Here is an 18,806-nt window from a genome sequence, read left to right on the forward strand (position 1 = left end):
ACTGATACGTCTCCAACGTATCTATAATTTTTGGTTGCTCCATGATATATTATCTTCTGTTTTGGACATTATTGGGCTTTATTATTCACTTTCACATTATTTTTGGGACTAACCTATTAACCGGAGGCCCAGCCCAGAATTGCTGTTTTTTGCCTATTTCAAAGTTTCGTAGAAAAGAATATCAAACGGAGTCCAAACGGACTGAAACCTTCGGGAATGTGATTTTCGGAACGATCATGATCTAGGAGACTTGGACCCTACGTCAAGCAACCAACAGGGAAGCCACAAGGTAGGGGGCGCGCCTACCCCTCCCCCTCCCAAGCGCGCCCTCCACCCTCATGGGCCCTCTTTGCTCCACCGACGTACTACTTCCTCCTATATATACCTACGTACCCCCCAAATGATCACAGACAGAGCCAAAACCCTAATTCCACCATCGTAACTTTCTGTATCCACGAGATCCCATCTTGGGGCCTATTTCGGAGCTCCGCCGGAGGGGGCATCGATCACGGAGGGCTTCTACATCAACACCATAGCCTCTCCAATGATGTGTGAGTAGTTTACCTCAGACCTTCGGGTCCATAGTTATTAGCTAGATGGCTTCTTCTCTCTTTTTGGATCTCAATACAATGTTCTTCCCCTCTCTCGTGGAGATATATTCGATGTAATCTTCTTTTGCGGTGAGTTTGTTGAGACCGATGAATTGTGGGTTTATGATCAAGTTTATCTATGAAGAATATTTGGATCTTCTAACAAGTTTATCAATTGGTCGACAGTAATTTGTATACCCACCGTAATACTTATGCTATCTTGAGAGAAGCCACTAGTGAAACCTATGGCCCTCGGGTCTATTTTCCATCATATAAGTTTCCAATCTATTTTACTTTGCAACCTTTACTTTTAATCTATATCATACAAATACCAAAAAAATTATCTTATTATCTCTATCAAATCTCACTTTTGCAAGTGGCCGTGAAGGGATTGACATCCCCTTTATCGCGTTGGTTGCAAGGTTCTTATTTGTTTGTGTAGGTGCGAGGTGGCTTGCGTGTAGTCTCTTACTGGATTGATACCTTGGTTCTCAAAAACTGAGGGAAATACTTATGCTACTTTGCTGCATCACCCTTTCCTCTTCAAGGGAAAACCAACGTAGTGCTCAAGAGGTAGCACTAAGCAAAATTCTCCAGTGGGATAGTATAAGGATTATCATAAAGCATAAACGACATCCTAGACTCACGTGGAAAATATTTAAATCCTTTGAAAAATGATTCAGTGAGAAGTTGGTGTTGTACACACTTATCTAATAGGTAGGGACCGAGACCGGCATTGTGAACATATTGCTCAAATTCCTCCTTAATGCCCACACGCATCATATATTCATCGCTAGGCCATAATCATGTCTTGGTGGCGGCATCTCGCGTGGAACTTTCACTTGGTTCAACATAAGACCGGCGAGCAGAACTGTCACTAGAAGATGCCCCCGAGGATTGTCTCCTCGAAGAACTCCTTCCAAATAGGTTCATCATGTCCCTGTACAATTTTCTGAAAATAAAAATTTTTGGAGTGACAAAAAATTTTAAACAAAACTTTGTAAGATTGATAGCAACTACTCATAGGGATACATGGAAGCCATAGCAAGCATTCAAACTACTTAGAACACTAAGAATTCAACATGCAAGCACATCTACAGCAGCACCAAGAGTAGCTAATTATTCAAAGTATAAGCCACTAAAACAAAAACTAATTAGACCAATGGTGGAGTCACATACCAATCAACAATCCCCCGGAATAGTTTTGGAAACGGAGCTTTGAGCAAAGAGATCGAAATCCGCGGGTTTGAGCTCAAGAACACAGGAGAGAGAGCAATGGGGATTTTTTTTCTGGAGGTAAGTGATGATGTGGTATGAAGAGATAAGTGAGGGGGCCCATGTGGGGACCACAACCCACCAGGTTGTGCCTGGGGGTGCTGGCGCGCCCAGGTGGGTTGTGCCCACCTGGTGCACCTCCCTTTGATGTTTATTGCACCAAAAAATCTCAAATAATCAGGAAAAAATTGTATTAAATTTTTAGGGCATTCTAAGAACTTTTATTTTTGGGTCATTTTTTATCGCACGGGAAATTCAGAAAACAGATAAAACATGGCATTTTATTTTATTTAACTAATAAAAACAGAGAACAATAAGTAGGGACAAAAAGTAGTGCTTACTAAATTCATCAACTTCATACCATTCAAAAATGATCCATTAATAAGGTTGATCAAGTCTTATTAACAACCACTTTCGATTAGCATGAAACTGAAGAACTTTCGTAAATCACTAAGTTACCTCAATGGGGATATGCATTTCCCCAACAATAAGTATTTCATATTTCTTTTTGACAGTAGGTAGAGGTATTTGAAAACTTTCAATAGTGATTGTCGGAGATTTTTCAATAACATTAATACCCTTCACTTGGAATTGTTTCTTTGGAAAGTGCACCGTATGCTCATTGTCAATAATATGAAAAGTGACCTTGATTTTATTGCAATCAATAACAGCCCCTGCAGTATTCAAGAAGGGTCTACCAAGGATAATCGACATGTTTCCGTCCTCAGGCATCTCAAGTATAACAAAGTCAGTCAAAATAGTAACATTAGCAGCAACAACAGGCACATCCTCACAGATACTGATAGGTAGGGCAGTTGATTTGTCAGCCATTTGCAAAGATATTTTAGTAGGTGTGAGTTTATTCAAGTCAAGTCTTTTATATAAAGAGAAAGGCATAACACTAACACCAGCTCCTAAATCACACAAAGCAGTTTTCACATAATTCTTTTTGATAGAGCAAGGTATAGTTGGTATTCCAGGATCTCCAAGTTTTTTAGGTACTCCGTCTTTGAAAGTGTAATTAGTAAGCATAGTGGAGATTTCAGCTTCCGGTATTTTTCTCTTATTTGTGATGATGTCTTTCATATATTTTGCATAAGGAGGCATTTTCAAGATATCAGTCAAGCAAGTACGCAAAAAGACTGTCCTCGGCATTTCAGCAAAGCATTCAAATTCTTCATCATCATTCTTTTTAGTTGACTTGGGTGGAAAAGGCATAGGTTTTTGAACCCACGATTCTCTTTCTTTACCATGTTTTCTAGCAATGAAGTCTCTTTTGTCATATCTTTTATTCTTAGCTTGTGGGTTATCAAGATCAACAAGTGGTTCTGTCTCAACATCATTGTCTAGTTCTTTATTATTATTTGGTTGAGAGTCTTCATGAACATCATCATTATATTTTTCATTATCACTAGGTGAGTGTTCATTACCAGACTAAGTTTCAGCATCAGAGATAGAAGTTTCATTATCATTGTCAGGAGGTTTCTCTATTTCAGGTTCACTAGGAGCATGTGAAGTCCTATCATTTTTCTTCTTCATTTTCTTTCTAGAAGGACTAGGTGCACTAGTGTTATTTCTTTGTGAATCTTGTTCAGTTATTTTTGGGTGTCCCTCGAGATAAAGTGGTTCCTGAGTCATTTTACCTCCTCTAGTTGCAACTCTAACAGCAAAGTCATGTATATTGTTATTCATTTCATCAAGAAATTCTCTTTGTGATTGAGCAACTTATTCTAACTAGGTTTGAACCATAGAAGCATGTTTTCCAACACCTCTAACATCATTTGAGATTCTAAATAACAAGTCACTCAAGCGAGCAATCATATCAGAATTGTATTTCAATTGTTTCATAACATTTGCATTGAAGTGATCTTGTTTTCTAATATAGTTTTCAAACTCATAAAGGCATTGACTAGGATGCATATTGTGAGGATTGTCATTATCATTGAACTTCATTAGAGAAATTACCTCTACCACCCTAGGCAGTGGTGCTGTATTAAGCCCATGTATTTCTTCAATAGGAGGAATTTTTTAACATCATTTGCTTTAATACCCTTTTCCTTCATAGATTTATTTGCCTCTTGCATATCTGCAGGACTGAGATATAATATACCCCTCTTCTTCGGAGTGGGTTTAGCCGGTGGTTTAGGAAGAGTCCAATCATCATAGTTTTTCAATATGTTATTCAATAATTTTTCAGCTTGCCCAACAGTTCGTTCCCTAAAAACACAACCAACACAACTATCTAGGAAGTCCCTAGAAGCATCGATTAGTCCATTATAGAAGATATCAAGTATTTCATTTTTCTTAAGAGGATGATCAGGCAAAGCATTAAGTAACTGGCAACTTGTGGGAGACTCTCTTCTTTAGTTTGCACAAAGTAAAATATTTCCTGTAAGGCAACTTGTTTCTTATGAGCAGGGAAATATTTTTCAGAGTAGTAATAAATCATATCCTGGGGACTACGCACACAACCAGGAGCAAGAGTATTGTATCAAGCTTTAGCATCACCCTTTAATGAGAAGGGAAATAATTTGAGAATAAAGTAGTAGTGAGTTCTCTCATCATGAGTAAAAAGGGTGGCTATGTCATTCAACTTAGTAAGATGTGCCACAACAGTTTCAGTTTCATAACCATGGAAAGGATCAGATTCAACCAAAGTAATTAACTCTGGGTCGACAGAGAATTCATAATCCTTATCATCAATAAAGATAGGTGAAGTAGCAAACTTCAGATCACATTTCATTCTAGCATTCAGAGATTTTTCTTTATACTTGCATAATAATTTCTCTAGATCATCTCTATCCTTACAAGAAAGAATATCTCTAGTTGTCTCTGTTGGGGAACGTAGTAATTTCAAAAAAAATCCTACGCACACGCAAGATCATGGTGATGCATAGCAACGAGAGGGGAGAATGTCGTCCACGTACCCTCGTAGACTGTTAAGTGGAAGCGTTATGACAACGCGGTTGATGTAGTCGTACGTCTTCACGATCCACCGATCCTCGGTACCGGACGTACGGCACCTCCGCGTTCAGCACACATTCAGCTCGGTGACGTCCCGCGGACTCATGATCCAGTAGATCTCGAGGGAGAGTTTCGTAAGCACGACGGCGTGGTGACGATGTTGATGAAGCTACCGTCGCAGGGCTTCGCCTAAGCACCGCTATAGTATGACCGAGGTGGATTATGGTGGAGGGGGCACCGCACACGGCTGGAAGAGATCAATGATCAACTTGTGTGTTCTAGGGTGCCCCCTGCCCCGTATATAAAGGAGCAAGGGGGGAGGCCAGCCGGCCCTCCTAGGGCGCGCCAGGAGGAGAATTCCTCCTCCTAGTAGGAGTAGGACTCCTCTTTCCTACTCCTACTAGGAGGAGGAAAGGAAGGGGGAAGGGGAGAAGGAAGGAGAGGGAGGAAAGGAGTAAAGGGGGGCCGGCCCCCTAGTCCAATTTGGTTTGGGCTAGGGGGTCGCGCGCCCTGCCTCCTTTCTTCCACCACTTGGCCCATGAGGCCCAATACTTCTTCCTCGTATTCTCGTAACTCCCCGGTACAACGAAAAATACCCAAATCACTCGGAACCTTTCCGATGTCCGAATATAGTCATCCAATATATCGATCTTTGCGTCTCGACCATTTAGAGACTCCTCGTCATGTCCTCGATCTCATCCGGGATTCCGAACTACCTTCGGTACATCAAATCACATAAACTCATAATACCGATCGCCACCGAACTTTAAGCGTGCGGACCCTACGGGTTCGAGAACTATGTAGACATGACCGAGACTCGTCTCCGGTCAATAACCAATAACAGAACCTAGATGCTCATATTGGTTCCTACATATTCTACGAAGATCTTTATCGGTCAAACCGCATAACAACATACGTTGTTCCCTTTGTCATCGGTATGTTACTTGTCCGAGATTCGATCGTCGGTATCTCAATACCTAGTTCAATCTCATTACTGGAAAGTATCTTTACTCATTCCGTAATGCACTATCCCGCAACTAACTCATTAGTTGCATTGCTTGCAAGGCTTATAGTGATGAGCATTACCGAGAGGGCCCAGAGATACCTCTCCGACAATCGGAGTGACAAATCCTAATCTCGATTTATGCCAACTCAACAAGCACCATCGGAGACACCTGTAGAGCACCTTTATAATCACCCAGTTACGTTATGATGTTTGGTAGCACACAAAGTGTTCCTCCGGTAATCGGGAGTTACATAATCTCATAGTCATAGTCACATGTATAAGTCATGAAGAAAGCAATAGCAGTAAACTAAAATGATCAAGTGCTAAGCTAACAGAATGGGTCATGTCAATCAGATCATTCTCCTAATGATGTGATCTTGTCTATCAAATGAAAACTCATGTCTATGGTTAGGAAACATAACCATCTTTGATTAACGAGCTAGTCAAGTAGAGGCATACTAGTGACACTCTGTTTGTCTATGTATTCACACATGTATTATGTTTCCGGTTAATACAATTCTAGCATGAATAATAAACATTTATCATGAAATAAGGAAATAAATAATAACTTTATTATTGCCTCTAGGGCATATTTCCTTCAGTCTCCCACTTGCACTAGAGTCAATAATCTAGTTCACATCGTCATGTGATTTAACACCAATAGTTCACATCTTTATGTGATTAGTTCACATCTCTATGTGACTAACACTCAAAGGGTTTTACTAGAGTAGATAATCTAGTTCACATCGCTATGTGATTAACACCCAAAGAGTGATTATGTTTTGCTTGTGAGAGAAATTTAGTCAACGGGTCTGCCACATTCAGAGCGGTATGTATTTTGCAATTTTTCTATGTCTACAATGCTTTGCATGGAGCTACTCTAGTTAATTGCTCCCACTTTCAATATGTATCTAGATGATGACTTAGAGTCATCCAGATTGGTGTCAAAGCTTGCATCGACGTAACTTTTTACGACGAACTCTTTTTCACCTCCATAACCGAGAAACATTTCCTTATTCCACTAAGGATATTTTTGACCGATGTCTAGTGATCCACTCCTGGATTACTATTGTACCCTCTTGCCAAACTTATGGTGAGGTACACAATAGGTATGGTACACAGCATGGCATACTTTATAGAACCTATGACTGAGGCATAGGGAATGACTTTTCATTCTCTTTCTATTTTCCGTTGTGGTTGGGTTTTGAGTCTTTACTCAACTTCACACCTTGCAACACAGGCAAGAACTCCTTCTTTGACTGTTCCATTTTGAACTACTTTAAAATCTTGTGAAGGTATGGACTCATTGAAAATATATCAAGCGTCTTGATATATCTCTATAGATCTTGATGCTCAATATGTAAGTAGCCTCACCGAGGTCTTTCTTTGAAAAACTCCTTTCAAACACTCCTTTATGCTTTCCAGAAAATTCTACATTATTTCTGATCAACAATATGTCATTCACATATACTTATCAGAAATGTTGTAGTGCTCCCACTCACTTTCTTGTAAATACAGGCTTCACCGCAAGTCTGTATAAAACCATATGCTTTGATCACTTTATCAAAGCATATATTCCAACTCCGAGATGCTTGCACCAGTCCATAGATGGATCGCTGGAGCTTGCTCACTTTGTTAGCATCTTTAGGATCGACAAAACCTTCTGGTTGCATCATATACAACTCTTCTTTAAGAAATTGATATGTCTCCAACGTATCTACTTTTCCAAACACTTTTGCCCTTGTTTTGGACTCTAACTTACATGATTTGGATGGAACTAACCCGGACTAACGCTGTTTTCAGCAGAATTACCATGGTGTTATTTATGTGCAGGAGCAAACGTTCTCGGAATGACCTGAAACTTCACGGAGCCACTTTTCAGAAAATAAGAAAAATACCTGCCAAAGATGAAGGCCAAGGGGCCCACCACCTTGCCACGAGGGTGGGGGCGCGCCTGCCCCCCTAGGGCGCGCCCCCCTACCTCGTGGGCCCCCAGTTACGTCTCCGACTCCAACTCCACCTCCATATATTGAGTTTCGGTGAGAAAAAATCAGAGAGAAGAAATCATCGTGTTTTATGATATGGAGCCGCCGCCAAGCCCTAAACCTCTCGGGAGGGCTGATTTGGAGTCTGTTCGGGGCTCCGGAGAGGGGAATCCATCACCATCATCATCATCAACCATCCTCCATCACCAATTTCATGATGCTCACCGCCGTGCGTGAGTAATTCCATCGTAGGCTTGCTGGACGGTGATGGATTGGATGAGATTTATCATGTAATCGAGTTAGTTTTGTTAGGGTTTGATCCCTAGTATCCACTATGTTCTGAGATTGATGTTGCTATGACTTTGCTATGCTTAATGCGTGTCACTAAGGCCCGAGTGCCGTGATTTCAGATCTGAACCTATTATGTTTTCATCAATATATGAGTGTTCTTGATCCTATCTTGAAAGTCTATAGTCACCTATTATGTGTTATGATCCGTTAACCCCGAAGTAACAATAATCGGGATACTTACCGGTGATGACCGTAGTTTGAGGAGTTCATGTATTCACTATGTGTTAATGCTTTGTTCCGGTTCTGTATTAAAAGGAGGCCTTAATATCCCTTAGTTTCCATAAGGACCCCGCTGCCACGGGAGGGTAGGACAAAAGATGCCATGCAAGTTCTTTTCCATAAGCACGTATGACTATATTTGGAATACATGCCTACATTATATCAATGAACTGGAGCTAGTTCTGTGTCACCCTAGGTTATGAATGTTACATGATGAACCGCATCCGGCATAATTCTCCATCACTGATCCATTGCCTACGAGCTTTCCATATATTGTTCTTCTCTTATTTACTTTTCTGTTGCTATTGTTATCATCACTACAAAATACCAAAAACATTACTTTTACTACTGTTACCTTTTGCTACCGTTATCACTACTATCATATTACTTTGCTACTAAACACTTTGCTGCAGATATTAAGTTTCCAGGACTGGTTGAATTGACAACTCAGCTGCTAATACTTGAGAATATTCTTTGGCTCCCCTTGTGTCGAATCAACAAATTTGGGTTGAATACTCTACCCTCGAAAACTGTTGCGATCCCCTATACTTGTGGGTTATCGAGACTATTTTCTGGCGCCGTTGCCGGGGAGTGAAGCGCCTTTGGTAGGTGGAATTTGGTAAGGAAAAATTTATATAGTGTGCTGAAATTTACTGTCACTTATTACTATGGAAAGTAATCCTTTGAGGGGCTTGTTCGGGGTATCTTCACCCCGACCAGTAGAGGAAAGAGTTGCTCCTCAACCTACTCAACCTACTGAAAATGAATATGAAAATGAAAATGCTTGCTTTGAAGTTCCTGCGGGTATGATAGAAAAACTGCTAGCTAATCCCTTTTTAGGAGATGGAACAAAACATCCTGATGAACATCTGATATATGTGGATGAAGTTTGTGGATTATTAGCTTGCATGTGTACCCGGAGATGTTGTTAAGAAGAAGGTCTTCCCTTTATCTTTGAGGGGAGATGCATCGACATGGTATAGGCTATGTGATGATATGAGGTCTTGGAATTACAAATGATTGAAATTGGAATTTCATCAGAAGTTTTATCCTATGCATCTTGTTCATCGTGATCGCAATTACATATATAATTTTTGGCTTCGCGAAGAAGAAAGCATCGCTCAAGCTTGGGGGAGGCTTAAGTCAATGTTATATTCATGCTCCAATCATGAGCTCTCAAGAGAAATGATTATTCAAAAAATCTATGCTTGGCTTTCTTGTGCTGGCTCTTTTATGATGAATACTATTGAATTCAAATGGGATTTATTGGAAAGAATTAAATGCAACTCTGAATATTGGGACCTCGACAATGGTAAGGAGTCAAGTATGGCACCTAGTTTTGATTGTGTTAAATCTTTTATGGATACCGATATTTTTCGTAAATTTAGCACTAAATATGGACTTGACTCTGAGATAGTAGCTTCTTTCTGTGAATCTTTTGCTACTTATGTTGATCTCCCCAAGGAGAAGTGGTTTAAATATCATCCTCCTATAGAAGTAAAAGTAGCGGCACCTATTAAATTTGAAGAAAAGACTATTACTTATAATGATCCTATTGTTCCTACTTCTTACATTGAGAAACCACCTTTCCCTGTTAGGATAAAGGATCATGCTAAAGTTTCAACTGTGGTTCTTAAAAGCAATATTAAAACATATACACCTCCTGAGCAAGTTAAAGTTGAACCTAATATTGCTATTGTTAAAGATCTCTTGATTGATAATATAGATGGGCATGTTATTTATTTCTATAATGAAACTGCTAGAATTGCTAAACCCCGTGATAAAGATAAACCTAGACCTGTGGTAGGCAAGCCTGTTATTTCTGTTAAAATAGGAGATCATTGTTATCATGACTTATGTGATATGGGTGCCAGTGCTAGTGCAATACCTTATTCCTTATACAAATAAGTTATGCATGATATTGCACCTGCTGAGATGGAAGATATTGATGTCACAATTAAACTTGCCAATAGAGATACTATTTCACCAATGGGAATTGTTAGAGATGTTGAAGTCTTGTGTGGGAAAACTAAATATCCTGCTGATTTTCTTGTTCTTGGTTCCCCACAAGATAGCTTTTGTCCCATTATATTTGGTAGACCCTTCTTAAATACTGTTAATGCTACCATAGATTGCAAAAGAGATGTTGTTACTATCTGTTTAGATGATATGACTCATGAATTTAATTTTTCTAATTTAGTAGACAACACCGTGAAGAAGAATTACCTAGTAAGGATGAAATTATTGGTCTTGCTTCTATTGCCGTACCTCCTAGTGATCCTTTAGAACAATATTTGCTAGACCATGAAAACGATATGTTTATGAATGAAAGAAGGAAATTAGATGAAGTATTCTTTAAACAGGAACCTATGCTGAAAAACAATTTACATGTTGAAATCCTAGGGGATCCTCCCCCACCCAAGGGTGATCCCGTGTTTGAGCTTAAACAGTTACCTGATACTCTTAAATATGCTTATGTTGATGAGAAAAAGATATATCTTGTTATTATTAGTGCTAACCTTTCAGAACATGACGAAGAGAGATTATTGAAAACTCTGAAGAAGCACCGTGCTGCTATTGGGTATACTCTTGATGATCTTAAGGGCATTAGTCCCACTCTATGTCAACATAAAATAAATTTGGAAGAAGATGTTAAACCAGTTTGTGATCATCAACGCCGGCTGAATCCTAAAATGAAAGAAGTGGTAAGAAAGGAGATACTAAAGCTCCTTGAGGCAGGTATAATTTATCACATTGCTGATAGTCAGTGGGTAAGCCCTGTCCATTGTGTCCCTAAAAAGGGAGGTATTACTGTTGTTCCTAATGATAAAGATGAATTGATTCCTCAAAGAATTATTACCGGTTATAGGATGGTAATTGATTTCCGCAAATTAAATAAGGCTACTAATCATTACCCCTTACCTTTTATCGATCAAATGCTAGAAAGATTATCCAAACATACACATTTTTGCTTTCTAGATGGTTATTCTGGTTTCTCTCAAATACCAGTGTCAGCCAAAGATCAATCAAAGACTACTTTTACATGCCCTTTTGGTACTTTTGCTTATAGATGTATGCCTTTTGGTTTATGTAATGCACCTGCTACCTTTCAAAGATGCATGATGGCTATATTCTCTGACTTCTGTGAAAAGATTTGTGAGGTTTTCATGGATGACTTTTCCGTCTATGGATCTTCTTTTGATGATTGCTTGAGCAACCTTGATCGAGTTTTGCAGAGATGTGAAGAAACTAATCTTGTCTTGAATTGGGAAAAGTGCCACTTTATGGTTAATGAAGGTATTGTCTTGGGGCATAAAGTTTCTGAAAGAGGTATTGAAGTTGATAAAGCCAAGGTTGATGCTATTGAAAAGATGCCATGTCCCAAGGACATCAAAGGTATAAGAAGTTTCCTTGGTCATGCCGGTTTTTATAGGAGGTTCATTAAGGACTTCTCAAAAATTTCTCGGCCTCTGACTAATTTGTTACAAAAAGATATACAATTTGTTTTTGATGATGATTGTGTAGAAGCATTTGAAATACTTAAGAAGGCATTGATCTCTGCACCTATTGTTCAGCCACCTGATTGGAATTTACCCTTTGAAATTGTGTGTGATGCTAGTGATTATGCTGTAGGTGCTATTCTAGGACAAAGAGTTGATAAGAAACTAAATTTTATTCAATATGCTAGTAAAACTTTAGACAATGCTCAAAGAAATTATGCTACCACTGAAAAGGAATTCTTAGCAGTTGTATTTGCTTGTGATAAGTTTAGACCTTATATTGTTGATTCTAAAGTAACTATTCACACTGATCATGCTGCTGTTAAATATCTTATGGAAAATAAAGATGCTAAACCTAGACTTATTAGATAGGTTCTCTTACTACAAGAATTTGATTTGCATATTGTTGATAGAAAAGGAGCAGAGAACCCCGTTGCAGACAACTTGTCTAGGTTAGAAAATGTGCTTGATGACCCACTACCTATTGATGATAGCTTTCCTGATGAGAAATTAAATGTCATAAATGCTTCTCATACTACTCCATGGTATGCTAATTATGCTAATTACATTGTTGCTAAGTTTATACCACCTAGTTTCACATACCAGCAAAAGAAAAAGTTCTTCTATGATTTGAGGCATTACTTTTGGGATGACCCACATCTTTATAAAGAAGGAGTAGATGGTGTTATTAGACGTTGTGTACCTGAGCATGAACATGAACAGATCCTACGCAAGTGTCACTCCGAAGCTTATGGAGGACACCATGCTGGAGATAGAACTGCACATAAGGTACTGCAATCTGGTTTTTATTGGCCTAGTCTCTTCAAGGATGCCCGTAAGTTTGTCTTATCTTGTGGTGAATGTAAAAGAATTGGTAATATTAGTAGACGTCAAGAAATGCCTATGAATTATTCACTTGTTATTGAACCATTTGATGTTTGGGGCTTTGACTATATGGGACCTTTTCCTTCCTCTAATGGTTATACACATATTTTAGTTGCTGTTGATTACGTTACTAAGTGGGTAGAAGCTATTCCAACTAGTAGTGCTGATCATAACACCTCTATTAAGATGCTTAAAGAAGTTATTTTTCCAAGATTTGGAGTCCCTAGATATTTAATGACTGATGGTGGTTCACATTTTATTCATGGTGCTTTCCGTAAAATGCTTGCTAAATATGATGTTAATCATAGAATTGCATCTCCTTATCACCATCAGTCTAGTGGTCAAGTAGAATTGAGTAATAGAGAACTTAAATTAATTTTGCAAAAGACTGTTAATAGGTCTAGAAAGAATTGGTCCAAGAAACTTGATGATGCATTATGGGCCTATAGAACTGCATATAAAAATCCTATGGGTATGTCTCCGTATAAAATGGTCTATGGAAAAGCATGTCACTTACCTCTCGAACTAGAACACAAGGCTTATTGGGCTATTAAAGAACTTAATTATGATTTTAAACTTGCCGGTGAGAAGAGGTTATTTGATATTAGCTCACTTGATGAATGGAGAACCCAAGCCTATGAAAATGCCAAGTTGTTTAAAGAAAAAGTTAAGAGATGGCATGACAAAAGGATACAAAAGCGTGAGTTTAATGTAGGTGACTATGTATTGTTATACAACTCTCGTTTAAGATTTTTTGCAGGAAAACTCCTCTCTAAATGGGAAGGCCCTTACATTATCGAGGAGGTCTACCATTCCGGTGCCATAAAAATCAACAACTTCAAAGGTACCAATCCGAAGGTGGTGAACGGTCAAAGAATCAAACACTATATCTCAGGTAATCCCATAAATGTTGAAACCAATGTTATCGAAACCGTAACCCCAGAGGAATACATAAAGGACACTTTTCGGAACGTTTCAAACACCGAAAAGGAATAGGTATGTGATACGGTAAGTAAACCGACTCCAAAACAGTTTTTAAGGAAATATTTCTCCGTTTTGGAATATTTAGAAAAATAGAAAAATAAGCAGCAGTCCGGGAAGGACACGAGGGCTCCACGAGGGTGGAGGGTGCACCCTACCCTACTGGGCGCGCCCTCTACCTCGTGGGCACCTCGTGTGCTCTCCGGACTCCGTTTTCATACACGACACGTATTTTGGTCAGTAAAAAATCATTATATAATCTCCTGGGGGTTTTGACTCCCGTATCACGCAAAAATCTCCTGTCCTTGTTTCGAGCTATTTTTCTTACAGGTCTAGGTTATCATGACGTCTCCAAGTGCCACCAAGGACAAATTCTTCGAGAAGGTCATCAACCCTTACCTCACGGAGGTGCAGCGACACCCTCAAACCATTGAGATGCGTGATGGGTTGCTGCACATCAGTGATGCTGAGGGACCAAAGGGGACCGGAAGTGTGGAGACGAGGCTTGAAGCAATGGAGCAACAAGTTTTCAAGTGTCAGGGGATGGTGGAGCGTGGACTCAACTCCAACTACATGATGATCGCATAATTCATCAACAAACACAAGATGGATGCCGACAACATCGGGGAGACCATCTTCAAGCTTCACTAGAAAATCGAGCACCTTCAAGCTCAAATCTATGACCTGCAAAACCAAAACTATGAGTATGAATATAGATTCAAAAGGATGAGTTTGGCTGTAGATTTGAGGATCCCAGAGACTCGGCCATCCTTCTATGATGGTGAGCCTATGCCTTGGAAGGAGGACGACAAGCCTACGCCATCAACAAAATCACCACCATCTCCACCAACAAAGAAGAATTGAGTGTCTAGTATGGGCACTCCACTTGGCAATCGCCAAGCTTGGGGGAGTGCCCCGGTATCGTATCACCATCAGTTTATCTTTACTGTTTTTCTTAGTTCGATCCTTTTGGTAATATCTTGATCTAGTAGAATAAAAGTTTTTAATATGATCTAGTCGTGAGTTTTTCTTTATTATCCTTCTATGTAATCGAGTCGTGAGTTGTATAATAAAGATTAGTGTTGAGTCAAGGGCTTGATTATTTTGCCATGATCCTAAAGGAATAAAAGAAAAGAGAAAGAAATAAAAAGAAACAAAGAGATCATATGAGTCTTATGGAGAGTAATGAGCTCACATAGAAAGAGTATGATGAATAAAAGTTATTGAGGGTTGACAAACACAGTTTCGGTCATCGTTGCAATTAATAGGAAGTAATAAAGAAAGAGAGGTCTTCACATATAAGTATACTATCTTGGACATCTTTTATGATTGTGAGCACTCATTAAAATATGACATGCTAAATAGTTGACATTGGACAAGGAAGACAACCCAATGGGTTATGTTTTCTTACATCTGAGATAAATTATATTGTCTTGGATCTTCCAACATGATGAGCTTGCCTTTCCCCCTCATGCTAGCCAAATTCATTGCACCAAGTAGAGATACTACTTGTGCTTCCAAACACCCTTAAACCAGTCTTGCCATAAGAGTCCACCATATCTACCTATGGATTGAGTAAGATCCATCAAGTAAGTTGTCATCGGTGCAAGCAATAAAAATTGCTCTTTAAATATGTATGATTGATTGGTGTGGAGGAAATAAGCTTTATACGAGCGTGTGATATGGAAGTAATAAAAGCGACAGACTGCATAATAAAGGTCCATATCACAAGTGGCAATATAAAGTGACGTTCTTTCGCATTAAGATTTTGTGCATCCAACCCATAAGAGCGCATGACAACCTCTGCTTCCCTCTGCGAAGGGCCTATCTTTTACTTTTATCTCCTATATTGCATAAGAGTCATGGTGATCTTCACCCTTCCTTTTTACATTTTATCCTTTGGCAAGCACAATATGTTGGAAAGATCCTGGTATATATGGCTAATTGGACGTGAGTTTTCATGAACTATTACTGTTGACATTACCCTTGAGGTAAAACATTGGGAGGCAAAACTATAAGCCCCTATCTTTCTCTGTGTCCGATTAAAACTCCATACCCATAAGTATTGCGTGAGTGTCATCAATTGTGAAAGACTATATGATAGTTGAGTATGTGGACTTGCTGAAAAGCTCTTATACATTGACGCTTTCCTATGTTATGATAAATTGCAATTGCTTCAATGACCGAGATTGTAGTTTGTTAGTTTTCAATGAAGTTTAAGATTCATACTTGATATTGTGATTGAATTATTACTCTAGCATCAGATATTATATGACAAAGAATTATGTAAGTTGCTGTTCTAAGAATGATCATGATGCCCTCGTGTCCGTATTTTATTTTTATTGACACCTCTATCTCTAAACATGTGGGCATATTTTTCGATTTCGGCTTTTCGCTTGAGGACAAGCGAGGTCTAAGCTTGGGGAGTTGATACGTCCATTCTGCATCATGCTTTTATATCAATATTTATTGCATTATGGGCTGTTATTACACATTATGTCACAATACTTATGCCTATTCTCTCTTATTTTACAAGGTTTACATAAAGAGGGAGAATGCCGACAGCTGGGATTCTGGGCTGGAAAAGGAGCAAATATTATAGACCTATTATGCACAACTCCAAAAGTCCTGAAACTTCATGGATGATGTTCTCCAAATATATAAAAAATACTGAGCGCAAGAACCTCACCAGGGGGCCACACCCTTCCCACGAGGGTGGGGAGCGCGCCCTACCCCCCAGGGCGCACCCCCCTACCTCGTGGGCCCCCTGGTGGCCCTCCGATGGCCATCTTCTACTATGTGGAGTCTTTTGATGGGGAAAAATCATAAGCCACCTTCTCGGACGAAACTCCGCTGCCACGAGGCGGAACCTTGGCGGAATCAATCTAGGGCTCTGGCGGAGCTGTTCTGCCGGGGAAACTTCCCTCCCGGAGGGGGAAATCATCGCCATCGTCATCACCAATGCTCCTCTCATCGGGAGAGGGCAATCTCCATCAACATCTTCATCAGCACCATCTCATCTCAAAACCCTAGTTCATCTCTTGTATCCAATTCTTTTCTTCAAGTCCGGGATTGGTGCTAGTAGGTTGCTAGTAGTGTTAATTACTCCTTGTAGTTGATGCTAGTTGGTTTAATTGGTGGAAGATCATATGTTGAGATCCTATATGCATATCAATACCCCTCTGATTATGAATATGTTTATGCTTTGTGAGTAGTTACTTTTGTTCCTGAGGACATGGGAGAAGTCTTGCTATTAGTAGTCATGTGAATTTGGTATTCGTTCGATATTTTGATGAGATGTATGTTGTCTCTCCTCTAGTGGTGTTACGTGAACGTTGACTACATGACACTTCACCATTATTTGGACCTAGAGGAAGGCATTGGGAAGTAATAAGTAGATGATGGGTTGCTAGAGTGACAGAAGCTTAAACCCTAGTTTATGCGTTGCTTCATAAGGGGCTGATTTGGATCCATATGTTTCATGCTATGGTTAGGTTTACCTTAATACTTTTGTTGTATTTGTGCATGCTTGCAATAGAGGTTAATCATAAGTGGGATGCTTGTCCAAGTAAGGGCAGCACCCAAGCACCGGTCCACCCACATACCAAATTATTAAAGTACCGAACGCGAATCATATGAACGTGATGAAAACTATCTTGACGATATTCCCATGTGTCCTCGGGAGCGCTTTACATCTTATAAGAGTTTGTCCACGCTTCTCCTTTACTACAAAAAGGATTGGGCCACCTTGCTGCACCTTATTTACTTTTGTTACTTGTTGCTCGTTACAAATTATCTTCTCACAAAACTATCTGTTACCACTTATTTCAATACTTGTAGAGAATATCTTGCTGGAAACCGCTTATCATTTCCTTCTGCTCCTTGTTGGGTTCGACACTCTTACTTATCGAAAGGACTACAATAGATCCCCAGTTGATGCGTCCATTTTGCATCATGCTTTTATATCAATATTTATTGCATTATGGGCTGTTATTACACATTATGTCACAATACTTATGCCTATTCTCTCTTATTTTACAAGGTTTACATAAAGAGGGAGGATGCCGGCAGCTGGGATTCTGGGCTGGAAAAGGAGCAAATATTAGAGACCTATTATGCACAGCTACAAAAGTCCTGAAACTTCACGGATGATGTTTTCCAAATATATAAAAAATACTGAGCGCAAGAACCTCACCAGGGGGGGCACACCCTTCCCACGAGGGTGGGGGCGTGCCCTACCCCCCAGGGCGCGCCCCCTACCTCGTGGGCCCCCTGGTGGCCCTCCGGTGGCCATCTTCTGCTATATGGAGTCTTTCGATGGGAAAAAATCATAAGCCATCTTCTCGGATGAAACTCCGCCGCCACGAGGCAGAACCTTGGCGGAATCAATCTAGGGCTCTGGCGGAGCTGTTCTGCCAGGGAAACTTCCCTCTCGGAGGGGGAAATCATCGTCATCGTCATCACCAACGCTCCTCTCATTGGGAGAGGGCAATCTCCATCAACATCTTCATCAGCACCATCTCATCTCAAAACCCTAGTTCATCTCTTGTATCCAATTCTTGTCTTCAAGTCCGGGATTGGTGCTCGTAGGTTGCTAGTAGTGTTAATTACTCCTTGTAGTTGATGCTAGTTGGTTTAATTGGTGAAAGATCATATGTTCAGATCCTATATGCATATCAATACCCCTCTGATTATGAACATGTTTGTGCTTTGTGAGTAGTTACTTTTGTTCCTGAGGACATGGGAGAAGTCTTGCTATTAGTAGTCATGTGAATTTGGTATTCATTCGATATTTTGATGAGATGTATGTTGTCTCTCCTCTAGTGGTGTTATGTGAACGTCGACTACATGACACTTCACCATTATTTGGACCTAGAGGAAGGCATTGGGAAGTAATAAGTAGATGATGGGTTGCTAGAGTGACAGAAGCTTAAACCCTAGTTGTTGCTTCATAAGGGGCTGATTTGGATCCATATGTTTCATGCTATGGTTAGGTTTACCTTAATACTTTTGTTGTATTTGCGGATGCTTGCAATAGAGGTTAATCATA

Source organism: Triticum urartu, chromosome 6, assembly GCF_003073215.2.
Source record: "Triticum urartu cultivar G1812 chromosome 6, Tu2.1, whole genome shotgun sequence".
Taxonomy (NCBI): Eukaryota; Viridiplantae; Streptophyta; class Magnoliopsida; order Poales; family Poaceae; genus Triticum; species Triticum urartu.